The 13,769-nt window shown below is 44.0% G+C and overlaps 1 protein-coding gene across 1 annotated transcript in view; it reads right to left on the minus strand.

The window, feature by feature from the left end:
- The window catches only part of LOC137348081 (gap junction gamma-1 protein-like), a 63,376-nt gene extending 50,972 nt beyond the window's left edge, over window positions 1–12,404 (minus strand). Inside the window, exon 1 of the mRNA XM_068013260.1 lies at window positions 12,083–12,404. The gene's annotated coding sequence lies outside the window, so the exon portion shown is untranslated. The remainder of the gene's footprint in view (window positions 1–12,082) is intronic.
- Between the last annotated feature and the right edge of the window lie 1,365 nt (window positions 12,405–13,769).

Below are 13,769 nucleotides of genomic sequence, written 5' to 3' on the forward strand. Positions count from 1 at the left end.
TCTTTCAAGGTAATTATAGAACACATCTCTAATAATCTGTTCCAGCAAATCACATATATCTGAAGATAAACTGAATAGGGCTACAGTTTCCTGGCTTAGACATATTGCCCTTTTTAAACATAAACACCACATGGAAACAATCTCAGACCCCAGTGAGTGACTAAATATATGAGCCAGTGGCTTGCATATCACAGCCACCATTTCTTTAAGCAGCCTTAGGTGAATACCCAATCTAGCAAGGATTATATCTCATTCATATGTTTAATTTCAGCATCATCTCAATACTGCAGTGTTGGTAGCTCAGCACCATCTTCAGTAGCGAAGGTTGTACAAAGTACCCACATCTTTGGACGCTACCCAAATCTACCCTGCTGAATCCTTTAATGGCTCTACACAAGTTTAAATGCAAGTTTGAAAAAATCGCTTTGGATATTGAATTTTGAATAGATAGCTTAAAAGCTGTAACAGGAGGGGCTGTCCAGACACCACAGCTGATTACAGTGAGTGGCCATGTCACACAGAGTAGAAAGGCCCCACGTTTAATCTTGTTCTACACGGTTAGCTGAACTCAGCTGAGGTACAGGGGTGTACACTGCACTTGACCTCAACTCCCTAGTGTTTTTTTATTTTTTTATTTTTTTTATTTAGAGATACAGCACTGAAACAGGCCCTTCGGCCCACCGAGTCTGTGCCGACCATCAACCACCCATTTATACTAATCCCATATTCCTACCACATCCCCATCTGTCCCTATATTTCCCTAATACCTACCTATACTAGGGGCAATTTATAATGGCCAATTTACCTATCAACCTGCAAGTCTTTGGCATGTGGGAGGAAACCGGAGCACCCGGAGGAAACCCACACAGACACAGGGAGAACTTAGGGTAGGAAAGGGGAAAAAAAATGCAAACGTTCCTGCTCCTGATCATTCCTGATCGTTAACCCCCATTCACCCCCATTCGGAATGCATGTGTGGACATCCAAGATTGGCTCCAACAGTGCTTGACCCTTACAGTTGAGCAGCCTGCCAACAATCACTGCCAGGGCTGTTTGAATGACGTACCCCTGGACAATAGCATCTATGGAACGATACACAAGCAAAATGCTATTAATTGGAAGCTACAGAGATTGCCTTTAATCAGAATAACTTCAGTAGCATGATGGGACTGTACAGCTCGATTCATTTATGAAGTGAAAACCAAAGGACAGTCCTGGGCACAGCACTTTAGAAAGGATGGGCTGAAGTGGTGGCCTTCCGACACAGAAGTGCTGCTGTATATTAGCCCCCACGATATTGCGAACGGGGGCTGATTTAAATGGAGGGGGTGGAGCGGCTGTCCCAATGACGTAGAGGGTGCAGCCGCCATCTCCCCGGCAACGGCGTCTGGTGCTACCGCGCAGGCACCGGCACCATTTTTAAAGGGCTCCATGTCCTTCAGGTAAATTTAAATATTTAAAGAGGTATAGGAAAATTTTTATTTCAAATAAAAAATTAAAACATGCAGGCCCTTTCCCAACCCCCACAATGGTGTTTACTGTCTGTTGTGTTTGTAATGTATTTTACTCCCAGCATGAACTTTCCCCCCAAACTCTTCACTTTTGCCCTTCAACCCCTTCCCACCATCCCCACAACCAATAGGTATACTTTTCCCCGCTCCCCCACCCCTCTCGCCCTGATAATTTTATTCCCCCCCCCCCCCACCCCCACCACCAGTGTCACACCTCGGAATTCCAATGGAGTTCTGAAGGCGCACGAGATGTGGCCAGTTGGCCTTAAAATCGGTGTGGGATGGCCGCCGTCGGCGGGTAAGTTAATTTGCATTTAATTAATGTTCATTTAAATATTTAGATGAAGGCCCTGCTGCCAAGCGGTGCGGGGGGTGGGGGGGGGCCGCACCGAGGCCTCACTGCCGCCGCTAATCGCTGGTGGGGCCTTCTCGACGTCGGGGGTCAAGGCAGGCCTCTCCAGGAAGAATCTTACGAGCCCCCATGCCATGACCCCTAATGGTGAGGGGCTCTTAAAATTCAGCCCGATATCTTGGAATTGGGAGGAGTGCAGAGTTAATGCACTAGAATGTTACCAGGCCTCCAAGAGTTAAATTATGAGGTGAGATAACATTACCTAGGCTTGTATTCTCTGCAATATAGAAGGTTAAGATGTGATCTTTGAGGTATTTAGGATTTTGAAAGGAATTAATAAGGCAGAGAGAAATTTTTTCCATTGGTGGGGAAGTCTTGGACAAGCGGACATAATCTTAAAATCCGAGCCAGGCCATTAAAGGAGAGAAGTTAGGAAACACTTCTTCACACAAAGGGTGGTAGAAGTGTGGAATTCTCTCCCACAGAAAGCAGTAGAACAATTAATAATGTTAAATCTATCAATAGATTTTTGCTAAGCAAGGCTATTAAGGGAAATATTAATAACATATTAATATGATGTATTAATATTATTAAGCTGGCGGATAGCCATAAAGGCGGGGCTAAAGTGTGGCAAGTCGAAGAGACTTAGCAGTTGGCAGGAAAAAAGACAGAGGCGCAAGGGGAGAACCAACTGTGTAACAGCCCCGACAAACAAATTTCTCTGCAGCACCTGTGGAAGAGCCTGTCACTCTAGAATTGGCCTTTATAGCCACTCCAGGCGCTGCTTCACAAACCGCTGACCACCTCCAGGCGCTTACCCATTGTCTCTCGAGATAAGGAGGCCAAAGAATAATATATTAAGAACCAAGAGCCAGAAAGTGGGATTAGGTTGGATGGCTCCTTATCGGCTAGCATGGGCACGATGGGCTGAATGACCTCTTTCCGTGCTGTAAATTTCTATGATATGGAGCCAAGGCAGTTGGAGGGAGTTAGAATATAGTTCAGCCATGATCTCAATAGAACAGGCTGAGAGGTTGAATGACCTGCTCCTGTTCCTATGTTAAGAGAAAATATTACTAGCTTCAATCATCTCACTATTTACTCTTCATAAGCATTTTTCACCTTTATAGATTTGATTAGTTTTGTCAGTGAGCTGTTGCTCCCTATATACAGGCGGAAGCGTTTTCATTTGCTTAAATATCTAGGTGAATTCATAGTGCTCCCAGAGAATGAACAAGGGGTTGAATTTTTGCCATAGAAGTGGGAAACTGCAGCTAGGTTTGTTTTCATGTGAGAAACCTGCCTGCAGTGGGAAACTGATTAAAGTTAAGATTTTCACAGGGGTGAGCCCTTAGTTGATATGGAGTTGGGTTTCTTACCCACTTAGAGCCAGTGGGGCAGATGAAGTGTGGAACTTATTTAGACATCTCACGGCATCCATCACTGAGGCTGCTGGTTGTCCTGAGGGAGAGATCTGTGGTTTGTGCCAATTCCTTCCACTGCACCAGAGAGAAGTGAGATATCACAGGGGAGACGGAGGCCTGGCACCCAGGGTAGGGCAGACTCTCACTTCATCGATGCTGACCTGGGTCTAATGCTGGAGGCCGTGAGGGAGAGGAGGGTGGTCCTCTTCCCTGAGGGTGGTAGGGTAAAGCTGCCCAGTCGTTCACCAAGGGCACCTTTCTGATGAGTGTCATCTCCTCTGCCTCCTCCTCTCTCACCTCCTGCTCCTCCCGGATGAGATGTCTCCTTCCAGGGCCTCACTGTCCTCAAGGTCCACACCTCTCTGGAGGGTCATGTAAAGGAGAGCACTGCAGACCACCACAATGACAGAGACCCTTGCAGGAGGGCATTGGAGGGCACCACTCAACCGGTCCAGGCATTGGAATTATATCTTCAGAAGCCCGATGGCCCGCTCAATGGTTGTCCCAGTGAGCAGGTAGCATTGGCTATATTGCCTCTGTGCCTCTGTCTGGGGCTCCCGCAGAGGGCTCAGTATCCATCTCCTCAAAGGATATTCTTTGTCCCCTAGGATCCACCCACATACTTTGTGGATTGGAGCGAAGATCTGAGGCAGCCTAGACTGGCGGAAGATGGCAGTTGCCATGAAAGCGAGCGCACACATGGAGGAGCACTCGTTGCAGCCTGGTTTGACATTGAGGGAGTGGAAACCCTTCCTGTTGATGAATCTCACTGGCTGGTTACTGGGTGTCTTCATGGCCACATGGGTGCAAATCGATGATGCCCTGCACCTGGAGGAATCCAGTAATGGAAGCTAAACCCAATGCTCTTTCTCCCTGTGAGGCTGTGTCTGTTGTTAATGAATGTGCTGTTCTGCTTTGGCAAAGAGAGCATCAGTGATGTGCAAGATGTAGTGGTGTGCAGCCATTTGCAAGATACCAGAAAGGTCCACAGCAGATCCTTGGAAGGAGCCAGAAGCAGTTCAAGGCCACAGCCTTGACTGCCATTGGCAGTGCATGGCAACGACTGCTGCGAGATGCAAGATCTTCAGCAATGAGGGCACAGATCTCTGTGAGCATCTGCCTGGCGAGTTTCAGTCTCCTGCAGCACTGATCACGGTCATCTCCAGGTATTTCCCCCTTTGGCGCTAGGTCCTGTGCTGGCCTCCGATGCCCTCCTGTCCCTCCTTCTTCTCCCGTGCCCTCTTGATGTCTGGGGTTCTGCCCTTCCTGCGAGTGTGCTGTCCATCATTGCCATTGGGCCCTCCTTACCATGTGCCTAGTCACCCTTTGCCCTGCTGACCTTCTTATGGGGCTGATGTGCTGCCCTGGGCAGCCATGGCTGGCTCCCCACTCTTTACCTGCCTTCATTCAGCTGGTCAGTTTCTGAAGGCACAGACAACCTGTCCGCCCCTGTACAATTTAAAGTTCACCCCTTGACAAGCTCTTAACAAGCTTTTAGTGTTAATTGGCCTCAATTGGGATGAGAGTGGGATTCCTGTCCCACCCTCACTACCCCCACCCCCCCGCCCTGGTGATTATTGCCGGTGTCAGGATCGGCGCCTTGAAATCGGCACATCTCCTGGCGCCAGTATTCGCAGGGCCCCCTACCCACCACCACCCCCCCACCCCCCACCTCGCCTTCCCCCCCACCCCACCCCACCACCTCCGTTCCTGACTTCAGGGGGCCCCGAAAATCCAGCCCAAAGAATCTTCCTCAGTTTATTTCAGCTACGCATTTTACTATATGACATGAATCTTCTAACATCAACAGAAGAGCAATGTGCCGGACTTTTACTCGGGATTTAACTGCTAAACACATTTATTAAACAGTAAAAGAACAAGAAAATAGTGGAAGTTGCACAGCACTTTTTCTTTAAAAAACTGTTGTTTTTCAGCTTAGCTATCTCTTGGAGTAGAAAAAACTGTTCTTAACTGCTGTACTAATTTTCTTACCATCTTCAATTTGAAGACAGGTTGATAATTGCCTCAAGTGACTGTTCACTATTTTTATTTTAAATAGCTGCCAATTAAACATGTATCTGAACAAATCACAAAGGCTGCTTGTATTTAAATTGAATAACTTGACCCTCACTCAGACATTAGTTGCCAACAGAACCACGAAAATCTGCAATAACTATATCAAGTTAACTTGGGATGTGATTTTTGAGAGTGAGCTGATTGTTAAGCCCTTGCGTAAAGTGACAGAATTAAAGAAGCAAAAATCACAATAAAATTTTACACAAAAATGCTTGTCACAATCTTAACATTCTTTTCAATATTGGTCACGTTTGTGCTTTTTACTTCTAGACTGCTAATTCAACTTCTCAATATATCACATTTGGAGTTTTAAAAAAATGTGTTATATTATTGTTTTGTTTGGAACTTCATTTTGCTGTTCTGTACAAATCCAGTGACCTATTTGTCTCGATTGATACAGTTTTTTTTTTAAAAAGGGATCCTCACCAGAATCAACTAGTAATGTGATCTGGTTGTTTCTTCTGAGATACCAACTCACCGAGCAGGATATATGGGAGGTGAACAACACAAGGTTTACATTATAAAGTAACAGTAAGATTGGCCATTTTCAGTGGGAATGGGCAGAATTGGCTACTACAACAACTTGTATTGATACAGAGCCTTTAACGTAATAAAACATTCCAAGGCACTTTACAGGCAGCTTATCTAACAAAATTTGACACCGATCCACATAAGGGGATATCAGTGGACACAGCCAAAAGCTTAATCAAATGAGTGTCTTAAAGGAGGAAAGAGAGGTAATGAGTCGGTGAAGTTTAGGAAGGGAATTTTAAAGCTTGTGGCCTTGGCAGCTGAAGGCATGGAGACCAATGGTGAGATGATTAAAAGCAGCTATAATCCATTATTAGAAGGTACTGGCAACAAAATACAACTGGAGTGGGTTGCTGATATAATTTGGGGCTTCAGTGGTTCCTCCCAGACTTGGTATAGTCCATGCAAAAACAGAAAATACAGTACAACATGCACACACTTCCCTTTCGCTATACAGGATTAATCTTGCTAAGTTTCTAACTACATTTCTTGGAAGTTTGTGTAACACTGGTTGAGCCCACCCATCATTCTTCATGCACAGAAATTTAAAAACAAATGATGGCCATGATTTTGGCTTGGCGGCGGGGGTCTCAACCACCGAAAAAGTGTTGGCGAGAGCCCCGCGTCGCCTGCTGTGGGGAAGGCCCAACAAATCAAGTGCCAATTAGACACTTAAGTGGACTGTGGCAGGCCTTCCCTGGGATTAAGGACCCCAGTGATGAAAATCCCGCCCCCCCCCCGAGATTGCCAGCCAATTAGAGGCTGGCAGCTCTTTAACTGAGCAGCACCACTACGGAGGCACTGGCTGCTGACGGTACTGGACTGATCTGAAGCCCTGGAACCCACACCCAGAGCAGGTGGTCTCCCCACGCAATGGGAGACTATTCAACGCTGGTAAAATCCCACTGTTGTGGTAAAATGGCTCTTAATAGGCCAATTAATTGGCAGCCCGCCTTCGGTCAGCAGGCAACTGAGCTGCTGCCATTCCTGCAGTTAATAATATTTGGTGGCGGTGAGAACACGTCGAGCTTTCCTCCTAATGCCTTCCACTGCCATTTTACCATCCCTCCCACCTCACGGTCTGTCTCCAGAGGGCTGGAAAAATTCAGCCCCAGGTCTCCTTCCCCACTGGTCATCAGTGAACCAGTTAGATTTCAACGGAAATCCACCAGCTCCAGCACAGCTTTTTAAATTACTTCCTGATTTTTTTTTTTAAAAACTGATTTCAAATTCATTAACTACCACTGTTGGATTTGAGATCCTGACCTCTGGATTACTAGTCCAGTAGTGTAATCACTACACAACTGTATCAGCTGCCCATCTTTTGTCAATGACAATATTAATGCCTGACATTACAGTATTTTATTGGTTTCAAGGATTTCATCTCCCCTTTCATCTTTCCTTACTCTTTCATTCCAGGCTTTGTTCCATCATAAAATGTTACATCACAAAAGGAGACCATTTGGCCCACTGTGGTGGTGCCAGCTCTTGAAAGAATAATTTGTCCCACTTTCTCCTCACCTTGCTCAAAAGGCATGGGAGTTATTAATTTGCAACCCACAGAACTTAAGAAAAATGATTTGCAAGTTTCACAAAAAAGGGGAAAAGTTAATTAAAATTGCTGAGTTTTTTTTTTACATGAAATTACTAATTTTTTTAATGTTCGCACTTTGGCAAACGGAGCAAATGCTTCAGTCACCAACATTGCTCTTAAAATGTTCCCTCCTTATGCAAACTTTGTAGTGAACAAGAATGTGTCCCCTACCCCCAAATTATCATTTTCTCCCCCTTTCTCATTCTATTCTTTATTGAGGACAAGCCCAGCATTTCATTTTCAGTTTTCTTTTGGTCTTAACTCTCTATATTATCCTTCTTTAAAAGTAACACTTCAGTGGTCCAACACTTCTGAAATTCTAGCTGAGTCTTCTGGGATTACAATTTCAGCTACAGGTTATAGGAGAAAAAAAGAAATGGTAAAATAACACTTAAAAAAAAAAATCCAGTGGGAAATCAATGCTCTTGAATCCTTCACAATCCATTATGATAATTTAGCTCCTGCAATCCCACGTGGAATTCCGTGCACATTTCTGGTCCCCATATTTTAAAAAGGGTATAGCAGGCATTGCAGAAGGTGCAAAAACAATTCACAAGGATGATACCAACATTGAGAGGATACAACTAACAGGAAAGATTGAACAGGTCAGGGCTCTTTTCTGAGGGGTGATTTTATAGAGGTATTCAAAATAATGAAAAAGGAGTTAGTAGGGTAAATGTGGAGAAAACATTTCCAATTATGGGGGAGTCCAATACTAGTCAGAAATATAAAATAGTCAATAATAAATCCAATCAGGCGTTCAGGAGAAACTTCTTTACCCAGAGAGTGGTTAGAATGTGGAATGTGCCACCACAAGGAGTAGTTGAGGCAAATGGTAAAGATATATTTAAGGGGAAGATAGATAAGCACATGAGGGAGAAAGGAATAGAGGATATGCTGATGAGGTTAGATGAAGAGGGCTGTGAGGAGGCTCATGTGGAAAATAAACTCTGACATAGACCAGATGGACAGAATGACCTGTTTCTGCGCTGTAGACTCGATGTAACTTAATCTAAAGTTTTGTCAACTCCATTATAAAAAGGAAAATGCAGTAAAAGGATGTTACTGCAAAGACTAAATAAGAATTGGTGAGTAAATCTTCAGAGCTCCACCACCTGCACTCTTTGATCCCACTGCTCTCTTAGCAGAATTGCAAACCAGCCTAAATATTCAAAACATTAAAGAAAGAAAGGCTTGCATTTCACAAACTCAGACCATTCCAAAAGCACTTTCCAACCAAGGAAGTACTTTTGAAGTGTTGTAATGTAGGGAACACCACAGCTCAGAAAAGTCCCACAAACAGTATTAAATAAATATTGGTCAGGATGCTGGGAGAGATCCCCTGCTCTTCTATCAATAGTGCCATGGGATATTTCTTATTCATTCACAGGATGTGGGCATCATTGGCAAGGCCAGCATTTATTACTCATCCCAATTTGCCCTTGAGCAGGCGATGCGGAGCTGCACCCTTGAACCACTGCAGTCCTTGTGAGTGAAGGTACTCCCACAGTGCCATTAGGGAGGGAGTTTCAAGATTTTGACCCAGCAACCGTGAAAGAACAATGTAATATTTCCAAGTTAGGATCGTGTGAGAGTTGGAGGAGAACTTGCAGGTGCTAGTGTTCCCATGAATTGGCTGCCCTTGTCCTTCTTTGCAGTTTGGAAGGTGCCTTGTGAGCTGTTGCACTGCATCTTGTAGATGGTACACACTGCTGCCACTGTGCACCACTGTTGGAAGGAGTGAATCTTTAATGGTAGTGGATGGGGTGTCAAACAAGTGGGCAGCTTTGTTCCGGATGGTGTCAAGCTTCTTGAGTGTTGTTGGAGCTGCACTCATCCAGGCAAGTGGATAGTATTCCTGAATGTCAAGGGAAGGTCTTGTCGGAGATGCTCATTGCCTGGCACTTGTTTGGTACGAATGTCATTTACCACTTACTTAGCAGTCCAAGCCTGAATGTTGTCCAGGTCTTGCTGCATGTGGGCACAGACTGCCTCATTATCTGAGGAGTTGCAAATGGGACTGAATACTGTGCAATCATCAGTGAACATCTCCATTTCTGACCTTATGATGGAGGGCAAGTCATTGATGAAGTAGCTGAAAATGGTTGGGCCTAGGACACTGCCCTGTCTCCAGCCATTGGAGAGCTTCCCCTGATACCCATTGATTTCAATTTTATGTGGGTTCCTCAATGCCAAACTTGGTCAAATTCTGCCTTGATGTCAAAGGCATTCTCACCTCACCTCTGCAATTCAGCTCAATTGGCCATGCTTAGATCAAGGCTGTAATAAGGTCTGCAGCCAAGTAGTCCTGGCAGAACCCAAACTGAGCAACAGTGAGCAGGTTATTGGTGAGTAAATGGCACTTAATAGCACTGTCAAATACCCCTTCCATCACTTTGTTAATTGAGAGTAGACTGATGTGACCATAATTGGCCAGATTGGATTTGTCCTGCTTTTAATGGACAGGATATACCTGGACAAATTTTCCACATTATCAGATAGATACCAGTGTTGTAGCTGTATTGCAACAGCTTGGCTAGTTCTGGAGTACAAGTCTTCAGCGCTACAGCCAGGATGTTTTTGGGCTCCATCGTCTTAGCTGTATCCAGTGCACTCAGTCGTTTCTTGATATCACATGGAGTTAATCCAGTTGTCTGAAGACTGGCATCTGTGATGCTGGGAACCTCAGGAGGAGGTTGAGATGGATCATCCACTCGACATTTCTGGCTGGAGATGGTTGCAAATGCTTCAGCTAGCCTTTTGCACTCACATGCTGGGCACTACCATCATTGAGATTGGGGATGTTGATTGGACTTCCTCCTACCGTTTGTTGTATAATTGTACAACATAATTCACAACTGGATGTGGCAGGACTGCAGAGCTTTGATCTGATCTGTTAGTTGTTAGATCGCTTAGCTCTGTCTATCACATGCTGCTTCCTCTATTTAACATGCATGTAATCCAGTTGACAACTCATTTTTAGGTATGCCTGGTGCTGCTCCTGGCATGCTATCCTATATTCCTCATTGAACCAGGATTGGGCCCCTGGCTTGATAGAAATGGTGCAGTGAAGGGTATGCCAGGCCATGAGGTTACAGGCTGTGGTGGAATACAATTCTATTGCTGCTGATAGCACACACTAGCTCATGGATACCCAGTTATGAGCCGCCAGGTCTGTTCTGAATTGATCCCATTTAGGAAGGTGGTGGTTCCACACAACATGATGGAGTGTACCCTCAGTCAGAAGAAGGGACTTTGTCTCCACGAGAACTGTGCAGTGGCAACTGCTATTAATACCATCATGGACAGATGCATCTTCGACATATGGATTAGCCTATTTACCTTAGCAAAGAGGTCAGTGACTAGGGCACATAGACTTAAAATGATTGGTAGAAAGATTAGAGGGGAGATGAGGGAAGATTTTTTCACCCAGAGGGTGGTGGGGGTCTGGAACTCAATGCCTCAAAGGGTAGTAGAGGCAGAAACCCTCAACTCATTTAAAAGGTGTCTGGATATGCACCTCAAGTGTCATAACCTGCAGGGCTCGGGACCAAATGCTGGAAGGTGGGATTAGCCTGGTTTTTCAGCAGGCGCAGACACAATGGGCCAAGTAGCCCCTTTCTGTGCCTTAGACTTTCTATGATTCTATGATGTGTGTGAGACCTTGCTGTGTACAAATTGGCTGCCATGTTTTTTTACAACATTAGTGACTACACTTCAAAAAAGTATTTCATTGACTGTAAACTGCTTTGGGACATCCCGAGGTCATAAAAGGCGCTATATAAATACAAGCTCTGTTTTACTGGTGGAAGGTAGAGCAATGCTCAAAATAGTACAAGTGTGGGAGTAACAAAAGTTAAACGGCCTCTACTTGTTAAATGTCTGGAGATCAATGTAGGGAGCCAGATCGTAATGTGGAAAACATGGATAACAGAATGCAAAATAAAAGCATTAGAATTTGTGGGGGGAAAAAAATGTCTTGAGCCTAAAGGAAATAAAATAGATTACTTTTTCCTCAAAAACATTTATTGAATTGCTGGGACTCTCAGAAGCCTAAAGGACAAAACTAAATTAGAGCGGGCTCAGAGACTCACAAAGGTGGTCAACTGCAATGTATGAGCCACAATGAGTTCTCTGAAAAGGTAACGGAGCTGACACAGGCATTTTTTTTTTAAAAACAAAGAACTTGCAATTCCCCTCTTTTTAACATCCTTTGATAATACATCAAAAGAAAAGCCAACACAAAAGAAAATATTTCCAAGAAAGTGAAACACAATACAAAAATTAGAAGAAAAATCAGAGCATTCAGAATCCAGCACACGTACAGATCAAAATGGCAACAACTATCTGATTATTGGATCTCCTAGAGCTGCAAAGCAATTCACCAACTCTAATTTTCACAAAGCAATAAAAATACAAAAGGGCACAAAAAAAGTGACAACTGAAGCCGTATGGAGTTATCCTGTCAGTACTGATAATGTTAAGGTTTATGCTGTTTTGAAGTGTGCCACTATAATTATAGTTAACGTATTGGTCAAACTGAACAGTTTTACTGCATAGTATCTGTTAGGGACAATTTCCTAGTTCTTCTTACCTTCAATAATTCTTCACTTTTTCTTCATCAATATGCAGCAATTTGTTGCCGAGCTACTTGGAGCTTATGCCATCAGGAATTCCAGACAAGACTCCTTAACATCCTACGCTTCCCAATATCAGTTACAGCCTGTCAGTGGCGGGAAAGCTGTCTCCTCCAAAGGTTTATAAATGTGTCTATACATCAACAGCAGTGAGTTAAGCTGTGAAGTGGCTCCTGCTGAGTGCCCCAAGACCGAGGTGGTAGCAAAGACAGATGAGGACTGCTACAAAACTACATAACTGGTCAGGTCTGGCTGAGTTTAAAGTAGTAAATGGGGCCCCCCTTCTGTGAATTTGTCTGAATGCGAGACTGGACTGCAGCAACTAAGAGACCGATAAATCCTGTCATGGATAAATGGGATCTGGAGCATTTCCCCTAGTTTTCCTTAATTATATCGGCGAGGAAAGATTCTTATACTTGGGGATGGATAATGGCACCAAAACAATTACACATTTGGGATTGCTTGTTACAGTTGCTAACGCTGGTTGGAAGTATTCCTGGGGGTTTGACCAGGTGACACCCAATCACATAACCTTTTCAAAACTCTACATACCCCACTGGAATTGCCAAACTTGTTCACTTTGTCGAATTAAATATTCTCGATGACGAAGGGTGGAGCTGGAATGCACAGTTTCAACTATGTACCAGTTCCAGGCTGGTTAGACAGGAGAGTTTCTCTGTTGGAAACCACAGAAATGAGTGCAGTCACACAGTTTCCTCATGACTGATGTGGCAGAATGCTCCTTAAACACATTCCCATACTTCTGAATCATTCTGTGCATTACCGCAGCTGAAATGTGGTGATCAGTTTGGGCAAGTGCTTTTTCTCTCTGTCTTGGTCTTCCTTTTAAGCCTTGTTTTTTGTTCTGATCATTGTTTTTGTTCAGACCACTACATGGCACAAGATAGAAGCCAAGTTGAATGCCATGTACAAAATTTGCGGGACTTGGTAACAGATTCAGAAGATTATGACGCCAACAAGGTAAGACTATTCAGTAATACCAATAAATAGCACAAGACTTAATTCCATCAGATATTGCCTGTTATCTGCTCCACATATACTGCTCACCATTCCCCAACTCTCAAAATCTTACAGCTATTTCATTGCATCTCATACATACCTCAACGTTTGAAAGACAGATATTCAAGCTGCAAATTACAATGAAAGCCTTTCCATACTAAACTTCCAAATGCTTCAGACAAACATCTGTAACATAAATATGGTCACCCAAGGTGGGTTTCAGGTTGGTAAAACTTTTGCATTTTGGGAAATGCAAAAGTGCAGTTACAGCGTCCATCTGTCTCGTGCTATTCAATGGGAATGGAGATGAAAATACAAGCTAGACTGACTAATTAATTACCTGTTTGATACAAATGTGTGGAAGCCATTATTGCAATGCTAGCTGGAAAAGGCCACAGGCATAAGAGTTAAGGTTACCCTGCAAATTACTGGCAATGCCAAGCCTATATTGTAAGTTGGTCATTGAGAGCAACACTCTGCACATTGTCCCTCTGAGCTCACCCAATTATCTTGTTCTTGGCAGGTGTAACAAGTTGTGCAAATGTGATCTGTTACTTGTCCATCTCCATGCCACACCTTTTATTTTCTACCATCTGAACCATGAGACACATTAAAAAACAACTT

Source organism: Heterodontus francisci, chromosome 33 (assembly GCF_036365525.1).
Source record: "Heterodontus francisci isolate sHetFra1 chromosome 33, sHetFra1.hap1, whole genome shotgun sequence".
Taxonomy (NCBI): domain Eukaryota; kingdom Metazoa; phylum Chordata; class Chondrichthyes; order Heterodontiformes; family Heterodontidae; genus Heterodontus; species Heterodontus francisci.